Below are 11,925 nucleotides of genomic sequence, written 5' to 3' on the forward strand. Positions count from 1 at the left end.
CTCTGAGTCCTAACTGTGTAGTGAGACCCTGTAGACTCTACTAAATACATAAAGAAGGGGGGAGCTGGGGTGTAGCTCAGTGGAAGAGTGCTTGCCTGACACTGGATTCAATCTGCAGCACTGAAAAAAGTAATTGGAACACAAGCACCGACTGTCTTCCCATGCAAGTCAGTCTATTAAAGGTGAGTGTGAAGGCAGCTAAGTATGGGAGGGTAGCTCATACAGTGTAGATACTCTGCATATGGGGATGGCTCATCACCTCGGGGGAACGAGATTTCCTCTTGTTATTTAAAACAGGATTCAACTGAGTTTGTGAGCTATTTATTTCTGGAAATTTCATTTAAATTTTTTTTTCCCCAAGGCCAGAGTTTGAGTTTTATTGTGATGCCACTCAAGCCTTGACAGCAAACTTGCGCAGAGGGTACAGCCGCTCCTTCCGCTGCTGTTCTTGATCTTCAGCTTCTGCTCGTGCTTGCTGAGCCGGCAGCACATGGCTCGCATCTTCATGGGCCGCAGGTGCTGGGCCTTGTACTTCTTGCCCTTGTAATATTTCCTGAGGCTTTCTTTCTGGGTCTGGTTGATGACAGTCAGAACATGGATGATGGATTTGTGGACAGCTCGGATCTTGGAGAGCTTGTACACCACGCCGCCCATCACTTTGACCTCCACCTTCAGGTCGTCCAGCTGTTTCAACAACTCTTCTTTCTTCTTGCCACCAAGATCCTGAGCCTTAATCTTGGCCATAGTTGCAAAAGCTGCCTCCACCTCTTGTTTTTTTAATTTTTAAAAATCTTTTATTTATTTGGTACAGGGTCTCACTATGCGGCTCCAACTCGCAATGATTGTCCTGTCTCAGCTTCCTTGGCACTGGGATTACAGGGATGCGCCATCATACTTGGTTTTGGTGGCCCGCACAGCATGCCCAGGAACCCAGAGCCAGCATGGCATATGGTACTAGGGATCGAACCTGGGTCCTTGAAGTTGCCAAGCAGGTGCTTAAACTGCAGCGCTCTCTCCCCAGCCCCTATTTCTAGAAATTTCTATTTAATATATTCAGGCCATGATGGACTCTGGATAACCAAAATAGTGGAAAGCAAAACCTAGGGCAGTGGAGAATGTTCTAGCCACTGCCTCTTTTCTGGGAGACTACCTGACACCCAGAACTTGAAGGAGGAGGGGTGTATATGGGCTCTCAGTGCCGTGTCTGAATCCACTCACGGTCTGCTGGCTCCAAAGCAGAAACTCCCTGGTGGTGGGGCTCAGCGGAGGAGGACTGCTGAGCTCACAGAGGCCGGAAACAGAGAGAGAAGGCAGGAGCCGGGCAGGGAGAGAGACGCTTCCAGATCAGGCCCCACCCTCTGACCAGACTCTAAACAGGTCCTGTCCTAACAGCAAGTCTGTTCTAAGCTCCGTGATTCGGTCACCTTCCCAAAGCCCACCTCTGAATGCATGAGAGTTGGGGGGGAGGTTTATTCTTGATCTAAATCATAACTACAGTACTGTAGTAATATTTTTTTCCCTAGTGCTGGGGATGGAACTCAGGGCTTTCACAATAAGCTACACCCTCAGCTGTGTTTAACTTTTATTTTGAGATTGGTTAGGAAGTTACTAAATTGTTCGGGCTGGACTCAAAGATCTTTCTGCCTCAGCCTCCCAGAGGGCTGGGTCACACCTTGCCTACTGCAGATTCCATTTTATAAACACTTATTTTTCCTCCCTGCCTCGACTCCCCACCTTTGGTGCTTGAAATCCCACCCAAGGCCCGGCAACTGGTATGGCAAGCAACTGGTCTAGCCCTGGGCTACATCCCTGCCACACTACATTTCCTTTTAGTTCTTGTACTTTTTCATACTTATCTTTTTGAAATTTAGAGCACCTCTGGGAGATAGTATTGAAATCGCTTTCATTTTAGCGGCTTTGGATGGGGTTTACTGTAACTCAGGGCGTTCGTTCTATCAGGCGAAGACTACAGCAAAGCTGCGCCGTTGTTCCAAGAATGTCCACTAGAGGGCAGCAGAGTCCGCGCGTGAGCGGCTACAGAGCTGGAAGACCGGGACTGCACCCCGCACAGCTGCTTGGTCCCCAGCATTCCTTAGGGGATGGGCCCCTGGGCCTGGGTCCGAACAGCCGGAAAGGCTGTTTCAGTATCGAGACGCGTGAGGAAGCGATCCCACTTGCCTGCCCGCAGGGACCCCGGTGTGTCTGCAAGCGCGGTTTTCCCGCAGGCTCCTTTCCGGGCCTCGGCAGGTGCGGGGTCCAGAGTTGCGCACTCAGCACCTTCAGGGCTTCTGTGTGAGCCTGCGTGCGTCCAACAGTGTCCCTCGCCGCTCCTGGTGCCACTGCACAGTGCCTTGTTGCTATAATCCTTTAAAATCTCAAAGCCTACGGAGGTCCTTGCAGATCCTGTGGGCGCGCCATCGCTCCTTCGCTCAGCCTCGCCTACCTTCAGTTCTACCTGAGTGCCCCAGTGCTTCTGCAGCCGCCGAGCCCTTCCGGGCCCGAAACAAGGGCAGCCTCCTCCAGGAAGCCCACTAGGACCCCTTCTCCGGACACCCTCGGCATTCTGTCTGCATCCCTGGCCACACTTGTCCCCACTGCTCACGACAAGCCTGGGGCTGTTGGCCTGGGATCCTTTGTGCAGAGTAAGCTGATGAACGGTGCGTGTGTGAAAAGTTTGTGTGTGTGTGTGTGTGTGTGTGTGTGTGTTCTTTTTTTTTTTTTCCGTGAAGCCGCAAGGGCTCAGGGCAAGATGTGTTCTTGAGTCCCACTTCCCCCGTGGCTGGCCCTCCTGGGATGTGTGCAAAGCCCTGGGACCAGGCTCCCCGTAGTGTTTCTCACTCGTCATTGAGCCCTTCCCCCACCCATCCCCGTATCTCCTCGCCCACTCTGGCTGCAGAGGCGGAGAGGAAGAGGCAGGGCCCTTCTCCAGACACGGCTTCTTCTCAGCTTCTGGTCAACCCAGGAAGTCCCTGCTGTCATTCTTTTAAGTCCAATCAAACAATTTAACTTTTACATCTTAATTTAGAAGGTCCTTAGGTTTGAGTGGGAATCACCTTGGAGCCCAGGAGCTCATGGCCTCTCCTTCCCCTAGAAGGACCCCCATTGGTAAGAGGAAGTTAGACAAAGCTTTGTGCAAGGTCTACACGGAAAAGCCTGAAAGGACCAGCTATCCTTATTGCCAGAAGGACCCTGGCTGCTGGCCCCCCTCCCCCAGGGGTCTGCAGTTGCCCCCTCCCCTCCCTCTGACCTGTTCTCTCCCGCTCCTGCAGAGGCCCTGGGTCTTCGTCCTCCTATCAGTAGCTGCCAGCTCTAGCGACAGTGACCCCCTCAGCCTCTTTCCCTGAGGTATTGCCTCCCTCAGGGCCCTGGTCTCAGGGCTATCTCCTGCCCTAGAGCCCAGGGGTGATGTGGGGTGAGAGCTTGGGAGCTGGAGACATCGCAACACAGAAGTACCAGGGAACGGAACACCTTCGGGTTTCAGCTGCAGCCCAGGGGAGGCTGCATGCTCCCCACTTGGGACAGGAGGTGACAAGAAGCAGCCCCCAAGTCAGAGCCGCGTTTGGTAGACCACACCCACTGTTAACTTGCAAAACACTTTGTGTTTGCTGTGGGATGTTCTTTTGGTCCATACCAATTGCTCTTCTCTGCTCCTCAGCAGGGCCGTCCGGGTTGGGGGTTGGGTCCCTCAGTGGGCTCCTTAGGTCTGAGTGGGAATCAGTCTCGGCCCAGCAAAGCCACCACGATCTTCTTGTGCCTTTGCAGCAGCCCTACCTGCGGGGTTACCTCTCTTGTCACGGCTGGAGATCCCATGGCGCATGCGCCCTGGAGAAGCCAGCCCCCTGCCGCTTGGCTTCTAAATTAAGACGTAAAAGTTAAATTGTTTTATTGGATTTAAAAGAACTGCAGCCGACAGGAAGTGCTTCGGAGCTGTTGTTTTCTAAGTTATTTTTATAATGAGAGCTTTCATTTGGTATTGATTGTGGCAGGTCCTCTAGGGGGTGTGTGAGGGGGTGGAATGGAGGCAGCAGCTCTTCTGGCTCGGTAATCAATTCCTTTTTGAAAGAAAGCAAGAGAATTTGCTTTCACGGAGAGCCCGTGAAGTGGAGAATTTCCTTCAAACCAACATCAGCCAATCTTTCTGGTACAAGGCTCAGCACCCTGCGGCCTCGCGGGGTTGCTTAATCCTTCCCGGGGTGGAAACTTGTTTGCATTTCGAGCTAACAGCTTCCTCCCTGGACCTTGGGTCACCCTGGCTCCTTCCCACCCCCTTCCCCTTTGATGGGATTAGGGCAGTTTGAGCAGATTGATTTCACCTAATAGGCTCTGACCTATGGCCTTTTTCAGAACATCCGGTTCCCGGAGGGAAAGCCTACAGCTCTTCAGCTCTTCGGCCAGGCAAACATTATTTCACTGGCTCCATTTCAGTTCCTTTCCGATGAAGAATTTCTATAAGTTTCCAGCTCTCACATGATCTTCCTTTCCAACGTTTATACACACATTTATTTTTTGCCATCCTTTCCACGGAGGTGTTAACTGTACCTATTTGATTTACGTGACTTACGGCTAGTGGGTGAAGTGTGCGCGTGCGCCTGAAAGGAGCTGGTGTGGCTAGAACGTGGCAGAGTCCGGTTGTGGAGTTGGCTGTGCGCAGGGGGCGGCTTTCTGAGTTGCTTGTGATTTGCGGAGGGCAGGTTGCTATTGGAGTCGGGGAAGCTGGGGCCCAGGGCTGTGCCTGATGGGCCAGTCTCTGCCTCCACCATGGGCTCCTCCTTCCCAGCTGTCGGCCCACACCACGTGGCTTCTGAGACGGCTGGGATGTGTGTCCTGTCCGAAGCTCATCTGGAGACTTCACCCCCATTAGGAGATATTAAGAAGTCAGAGCAGGCGGGTCCTTAAGAGTGGATCAGGGCTCTCTCCATGGGTGCCCTCATGAGGGGATTAATCCATTCATAGGATTAGTGGATTAATGGCGGGATGGATTAGTGGATTACTCGCTATCTTGAGAGCGGTCTATAAAAACAGGCTGACTCGGGTTCTTGCCATGTGATTCCTGTGTCACCTTGGGGCTCTGCCAGTAGTGAGGGCATTGAGGTGTGCAGGCCTTTGGCCTTGGACCAGAGCTGTGAGCCAAAATGAACCCTTTTTCTCTATGCCATGTGTGTGGAGTCTGTGGCACTAGCTGTTAGCAACAGGAAGCAGCTGCCCTGCCCCGCCTGGAGCTCCTGTGGCCCCTGTGGGCCCTGTGGCCTGCACAGCCACTCTCTGCCCCATCACTGCTTCCCTGGCACTGGTGCCAGGCACTGCTTGCTCTGCTTTGCTGTGCCTTCATCTTCCTCCTAAGTGGAAGTGCTAAGAGGTCACCGAATGTCCCCTGGAGAGTCTGCTTGGTGTTGAAGGAGGGAGGACCTGGAACTGGGCCCGGCAGGCCACAAGCTTGTGGAGGATCTCAGCAGCCTTTGGGCCTGTGCTTTGGCTTCTCTACGCCCCTGTCTATGTCTGTGGGTGACCTGTAAGGCCGTGCCAGGGCAAGCATCCTGAGACCCTGCCGGTTCCCTCCAGTCCCTTGTCTCTGGGTCAGGGAAGGAGGACCACATCTCTAGCACTGTGTGGCAGGTGACCCAAGGTGGCTTATGCTACAGGAGGGAGGCACGCTGAACAGCCACCTGGTCAAAGAGCTAATGGAGGAAGAGGCGGCAGCGCGGAAATGAGTACTGAGATGCTGTTTCTCAGGCACATTTGCGAAGGGCCAGTATCGCCGGGCTCTCTGGATGAGCCTCCAGAACAAAGCCTTGGCCTTTGGCCTCTCTGCCAGATGTAGCAGCAGCACCATCTCCAGGGGGGTGTCTCTGTGGACCCTCAGGAGCCAGCACACCTTCTCTGGTGCACGGTCTCCCAGCTCTGTCATTGCTAGGGGTGGGCTTCCGTCACCCCTATGGCCTGCAAGCCAGGAGCACAGTGAGTCTCCCTCATCCCCATGTGCCCAGAGTCCAACAGCGTGGGTGGCCCCCAGAAGGACACATCGTGTGGATTTGCTGCCTGACTGGTGGGGGTGCTCAGAGCAGCAGTGTGGGGTGCCTGAGTGTCCCCACACATACAAGTCTGCTGCGCAGAAAAGAAAATTGGCCAGAGATAGGAACTGGGCATAGTTCCAAGCAGTGCTTTCCATTTGAGTTCATGGCAACAGCAGGGAGCCATGTGGCAGGCTGGACACACGGAATCCGCAGAGTGCGGGGCAGCCCCGTGCTACGTCCAGCTCTGGGCACCAAGTGGACAGATGGCTGGCTGGGTGGGTGTGGTCCAGCTGGAATGGAGGCTTGCTGCTTCAGGATGCAGGGAGGCAGTGAGTGAGTGTGATTAGAGGAGAGAGAGTGACAGGCCCAGCACCTCTTGAGCAGCCACAGGGCCCCCTTGGCAGAGTGGAGGCTGACCGTAGGGCTGCCTGGTGCTGTGAGCTTGAGGACAGAATCTAGGAAGTAAGTGAAAGGCGCGTTTGTGCAGCATTTCTTCTAGCTCCGTTCTTCACGATGCTCTGTGAAGGCCGGGGAGGTAGCTCAGCAGTCTGAGCACCTGCTTGGCAAGCGCAAGGGCCCAGGTTCGATCTCCGGGACTGCATGGTGCACCAGGCCCTGTCCCCAGCATGCCAAGCTGGCCTCAGAAACTGAGTGTAGTGGTGCACTCCTGCAATTCCAGCACTGGGGAGGCTGAGACAGGAGGATCACTACGAGTCCAAGCTGCGTAGTGAGACCCTGTAACAAACACACAAAATTAAAAAAAAAAAAAGAAAGAAAGAAAAAGAAAAGATGCTCTGTGAAGGAAGGCAAGGGATCAAGGGAAACAACCACAGAGCAGATTGTCCAAACTTAGAGCTTCCAGTAGCTCATTATTTTTTTCTTTCTGTATTTTTTTCAAGCACTTATTCCACTGAGCTATCTCCCCAGCCCTTAGTAGCTCATTTGTATTCCACATATATATGAAGTTTCTCCTTTACATGTATGTAAAATTGTACACCTAAAAACATAAGATATTTATATATAACACGCACTTACACACCTGTAACCACCCCAGGGTCATACTATGCTCTTCGATGCCATGATTTGAGTAACATGTTTCATTAAAAACAGGGATGCTTTGCAGGGTGCAGCAATGTGAACCCTGGTCAGCTTATTTCAGAGATAGGGGTGAGGAACTACTAGGCCCCAATCTCGGAACCAACAGATCTGCAGTCCCTGTGTTAGACCCATGGCAGACAGACCAAGTGCTAGGTAGAATCTACCTGCTACCCTTCCGAAGTGGAGCGTGGTTGGGTAGAATTGCATATCAGAGAGGGCTTCCTGGAGGAGGTGAGGCCAGCGGGAACTGTTGAGGCAGCTAAGGGAGGTCAGAGTGCTCTGTGTATAAGATAAGCACCGAGGCAAGAGTGTGTTCTGGGTTCTGGGGCTCCAGGTAGGGGAAGGAGGTTGTACTCAGCACGTGGGAGGAAAGCAGTGAAGGGCAAGTGAAAAAGTAGAGACTGGATTCCCCCAGGTTCTGCTCTCAAGGTGGGGGGACAGGCTCCAGCTGTGGCTTCTGCAGGCAGCTGTGAGTGCTCAGTCCCCGCACAGCAAGGAGCTGGAGTTGGTGGGGAGGCTGGGAGGATGCTGAGGTAGCGAAAACAAGAGGCTGGGACAGACAGGCCGAGTTGGGTGGAGAGAAGTGGTACAAGGAGGGGTCCAGGATGGGGAGGGGCCCAGGGTTCTCCTGGGGGCCTCTGAAGAAGGAGCAGGTCTCATGGGCAGTGGCGGGGGTTGGGGGAGGTGGTTACTCTGAGAGGAGCTGAGAGGTATGCAGCAAGCAGTAACTGCAAGGATGGCTTGGCCTGGGGTTGGGAGCCCTAAGCCTGGGGGTGGTGGCAGAGGAGACCGGGGAGGAGCCCAGCAGGCCAGAGAAAACACTCAGGGTCCACGGGAGGGTGAAGTCCTGAAACCAAGAGATGCCCCTGGTGTCCCTCAGGAGCCTGCTGCCAGTGCTGAGGTCAAGCTGCTAGGGAGATCTCACCTCAGAGAAGGCAGGGGGCAGCAGCAGGAAGGCTTGGGCTCTTCACAGGACCCCAGAGTCTCGGCAGCCCCCACAGATGCTCGCAGGGCCAAGCTGCTTCTGCCACCCGGAGGAGCCTGCTGTGAAAAGATAAAGCTTGGAAACTGTTGAAGATCAGTTTCAATACTGGGAAAACTGAGAGCAGAATCCAGGAATTACAGGACAAGATAAAGATCTCTCCTTGTTTACTCTGCAAACAGATCCCCACAGGGACCCAGATATCCTGCTAATCCCTTCCTCTGGTGCCCCTTCACTTAAGGAGAAGACATCGAGGATAAGAAAGCCCTTAGAGAGGTGCAAAGCGTAGGGCTTTGTCCTTTCCTAAAACAGATTTGGGCGCCTGAAAACTGATTCTTCTCTGCCCACATCTGCATCACCCAGGCCAGCTAAAGGCTGAGCCCTGGCTGTGAAGAAGAAAACAAGCTGGGACCCTGGAGTGTTTTTCATAGAGCAATAGAGATGTCACCCAGGGATGGAGCAAGCACAGGATTCTACTTGTGCATGAGAAACAGTCAAATTATAGGGGAAGAGATGAACTTGGAGACAAAACTCTTGGAGAAAATCAGTAAGAAGAACCTGCTGTGCTTGGAAGTCAACATAATACCTTGGGAGCATCTCTGGCAATGTGTAGAGCCTGCGGCACTGGTGGGGGCGGGTACGTTCCTCCTGCACTCTCAGGAAATGGAGCCTGGCCGAGCCTGGCCAGATTCATCTTGTGTCTCCTTCAAAGTGCTGGCCCCTGAGAGTGCCCCAGGACCACTGCCTGCAGTTCATCTATACTGTTTCGAGATTTCCTTCTGCAGTGGAGGCTTTTGCACTGGAGGCCACTTTGGGTGGACACAGCCTTCCCCAGTGGACCAGGTCACTTACGATTCTCACAGGGCAGCAGCTGGTGGACAGCTTCCTGGCAAAGCGCAGCAGGGGACTTGTCAGGGACGCTCTGGTGGGGGCAGTAGTTGCAACACCAATCACCTATTGCTGTTTCTCTCTCTCTCTCTCTCTCTCTCTCTCTCTCTCTCTCTCTCTCTCTCTGTCTTTCTCTCTCTCTCTCTGCACATGTGTGCTTCTGCACCATGCATTTGTGTGGCTGTGGGTGTAATCTCCCTCACCAGGAGAGATTATGCCTGTCTGTACACTTACAGATAGAAACCTTGCTGATGGCTCACTTACCCCAAGGATGCCCAATGGGCACGTGAGCATGTCTACACCACTGCAGTAGTGCTTTGCTAGAAAAATCAACCAGGGGAGACAGTTCATCTCCTGCAGACTCTGAGCTCTCGTTGACATTATACTGTGGGTCTGCGGTGCTGCTTTGCCCTCTCCAGAGTTGCACTCGTTCTCCCTCCTGAGCTACCTCACCCAGACTCCAAGTCCAAGCCTGGCTCCCTCCAGCCTCTCAGCTCTGCATTCATGGGGCATCAACGTGTGCAGCAGCCTTCCTGAATCCCAGACCCTCCCTGGTAAAGGGAGACCATAGCCCTGCCCGTAGTGGCTGTTGAGGAAGGACAGGACATGACCAGATTTAGGTGGATAGAGATGGCACCAGTATAGAGCTGGTCCTCATCCAACACTTGCCTTCTCCCTTGTCACCCCTTGGCCATCACCTAGTCCCTCATGGCTCACACTTCTCTTCTACTTTGTATCTGTATCATAATTATTCTCAGCAACCAGCAATCTTGCTAGTGCTTGGCCAGCCATTTGGATAGCCAGAACAATTCGGTGGAGAATCAAGGGCAGTATTGTTTTTGCCTTACTGAGGAGGAAAGGGCTCAGAGAGGGTCACTGACCTGCCCAGGATCAGAGGCACAGGCAGGTGCTGAGCCAGGAGCTTGTCCAGTCGGGGCATGATGTTCCTTGGCTCTTCCCAGCACGGGAAGTGGAGGGCGTGACCACGTGATCCTCTGCTGTGCAGACTAGAATCGCGTCAGTCACTCATTACAGCAACCATTCATTCCCTCATTCATTGTCCGGGGACGTGTACCTGGGACCCAGCTCTTGGGATTCATAAGAGCTAAGGCAGCACCTCTATTCCCATCCGGGACCTTGCTGTCGTCATGTAACTTGTCCTTCAAGCTGTGTGCGCCCTGCTGCTTCCCAGATTATGGTGAACACTGCTGTGGGGTGAATGCTTAGCTGATGGCTGAAACATGCTGTAACAAATGTGAACTTTCAGAAATAACCATGCACACACCCACGTGCATGTGTGTACGTGCATATACACACACGCACATATGCATGCACCCATGCACACTTTGAAAGCCACTTCAGGATCCTCCAGAAAACCTTAATCATGAAGTATATTTATGATGGAAGGTTGTTTGATGCTACATTTGCCTGATCACAGGTCTATGGTTTTCTCTTCCTTCGTATAATACAAACAGATACTGCATACCTTACAGAGAGAAGTGTTAGGCCAGAACTGAAGCAAATTCAAGTGCCTGTAGCCAAGTCTCAGTGTAGGAAGACTCAGCGTGTCTCTCCAAGGGCTCTGAATCATACATCAGAGGGTGGTGAATTCTCTGTAGATACTCTGCTATGCTTGTGCTGTTGCCAAGTATGCAGTGAGGCCCATCACGCTGTAAGGCAAGGCTGGTGTCCCTGTGCCGGATCCCTCAGAGGAGCCTTACTACTGCTACAGCCAGACTGCCAGCACCGGAGACTGACAGTCCATCCTCACCTTAAAGCAGGTCATCCTTGTCCCATGGGAGACAACCTGAGAGGGTGACCTCTGCGGTCAGGCTGTAAAGCCCAAGGCCTCCCTGTTGGCTGCGGGTAGAATCTGCAGCTAGAAGCAGGTGCATGTATAGGACACAGAGAAGTCGTGGGCTGGTCATTTCGGAGCCAATGAGGTGCTTCAGACTCTATCTGGAAAAGTGGCTTCCAGACTGAGCCTCACAGAAACCGCTTCTGAGACCACTGCGCTGTTTGCCCACAGCTTGCCCGCACTCTTCCTGCAGGAAGCCAGACACGACCCCCTGGTAGTTCTCTTTTTGTCACAGAGAAGGAAAGCTGTGCTGATAGTGTCTTCACACTGGCACAGATCTTGAGCCTGGCATTGGGCCTGTCCCTTGCCAGCCTATACCCTTGGGCAAGTCGATTCTGTGGCCCCACCTCTCTTTCTCCACGTATGTACCTAAGGGTCAGTTTCGGCGTGACATTTTTTCGTTTGACCAAGAGCAGTATAAAAATAATGATGACCAATTACGGAGCACTGCTGGGGCCTGAGTGAGTTGTTCCTTCCAAAATTCATGTTGAAATTGGTTGTCGCTGTAGTGTTGGAAGGTGTGGCCTGGTGGCAGGTTCTTGGATCCTGGGGATGAAGCCGGCAGAAGAGGGTCATTACCCTTGGAGGGGAAGGCTTAATTACTGCAGGGGAGGGACAGTTGTTGTGAGCGTGGGTTTGTACAGTATCCTTGGATTTATTTTTTTAGCCCTTGCCATGCGACCCTCTCCTCACACACCCACTTCCACTCTTTCCATCCCTGTTGGCCAGATGAAACACTTCCATCTTGGGATTCCTAGTTTAGGCAAGATAAATTTCTTTCCTTTATACCTTACCCAGTCTTGGGTACTCTGCTGTAGCAACAGAAAGCAGATAGAGATAAGCACTTGGTGCTGACACTTTGCTAGGCTTTCTACATACTGTCAGTTCTGCAGTAGGAAGTGGGTGTCATAATCATCCCTTTTCCCAGCTGGAGAAACTGATGTCTGGAGATGCACAGTAACTTGCACTAGTTCCTGTGGCTGGCGAGCAGCAGAGTGGAGAAGCAGCCAGGCAACTTGGAGGAGATATAGGATCTCCAAGGGAGAGGTACAGGTGGAGTGATCTGGGAAGGGACGCCAAGAGCCATT

The 11,925-nt window shown here is 52.9% G+C and overlaps 1 pseudogene; it reads right to left on the reverse strand.

Moving 5' to 3' along the window:
• Positions 1 to 391: 391 nt before the first annotated feature.
• LOC101572466 lies at positions 392 to 744 on the reverse strand (annotated as a pseudogene).
• Between the last annotated feature and the right edge of the window lie 11,181 nt (positions 745 to 11,925).

Source organism: Octodon degus, unplaced genomic scaffold (assembly GCF_000260255.1).
Source record: "Octodon degus isolate 3935 unplaced genomic scaffold, OctDeg1.0 scaffold00010, whole genome shotgun sequence".
Taxonomy (NCBI): Eukaryota; Metazoa; Chordata; class Mammalia; order Rodentia; family Octodontidae; genus Octodon; species Octodon degus.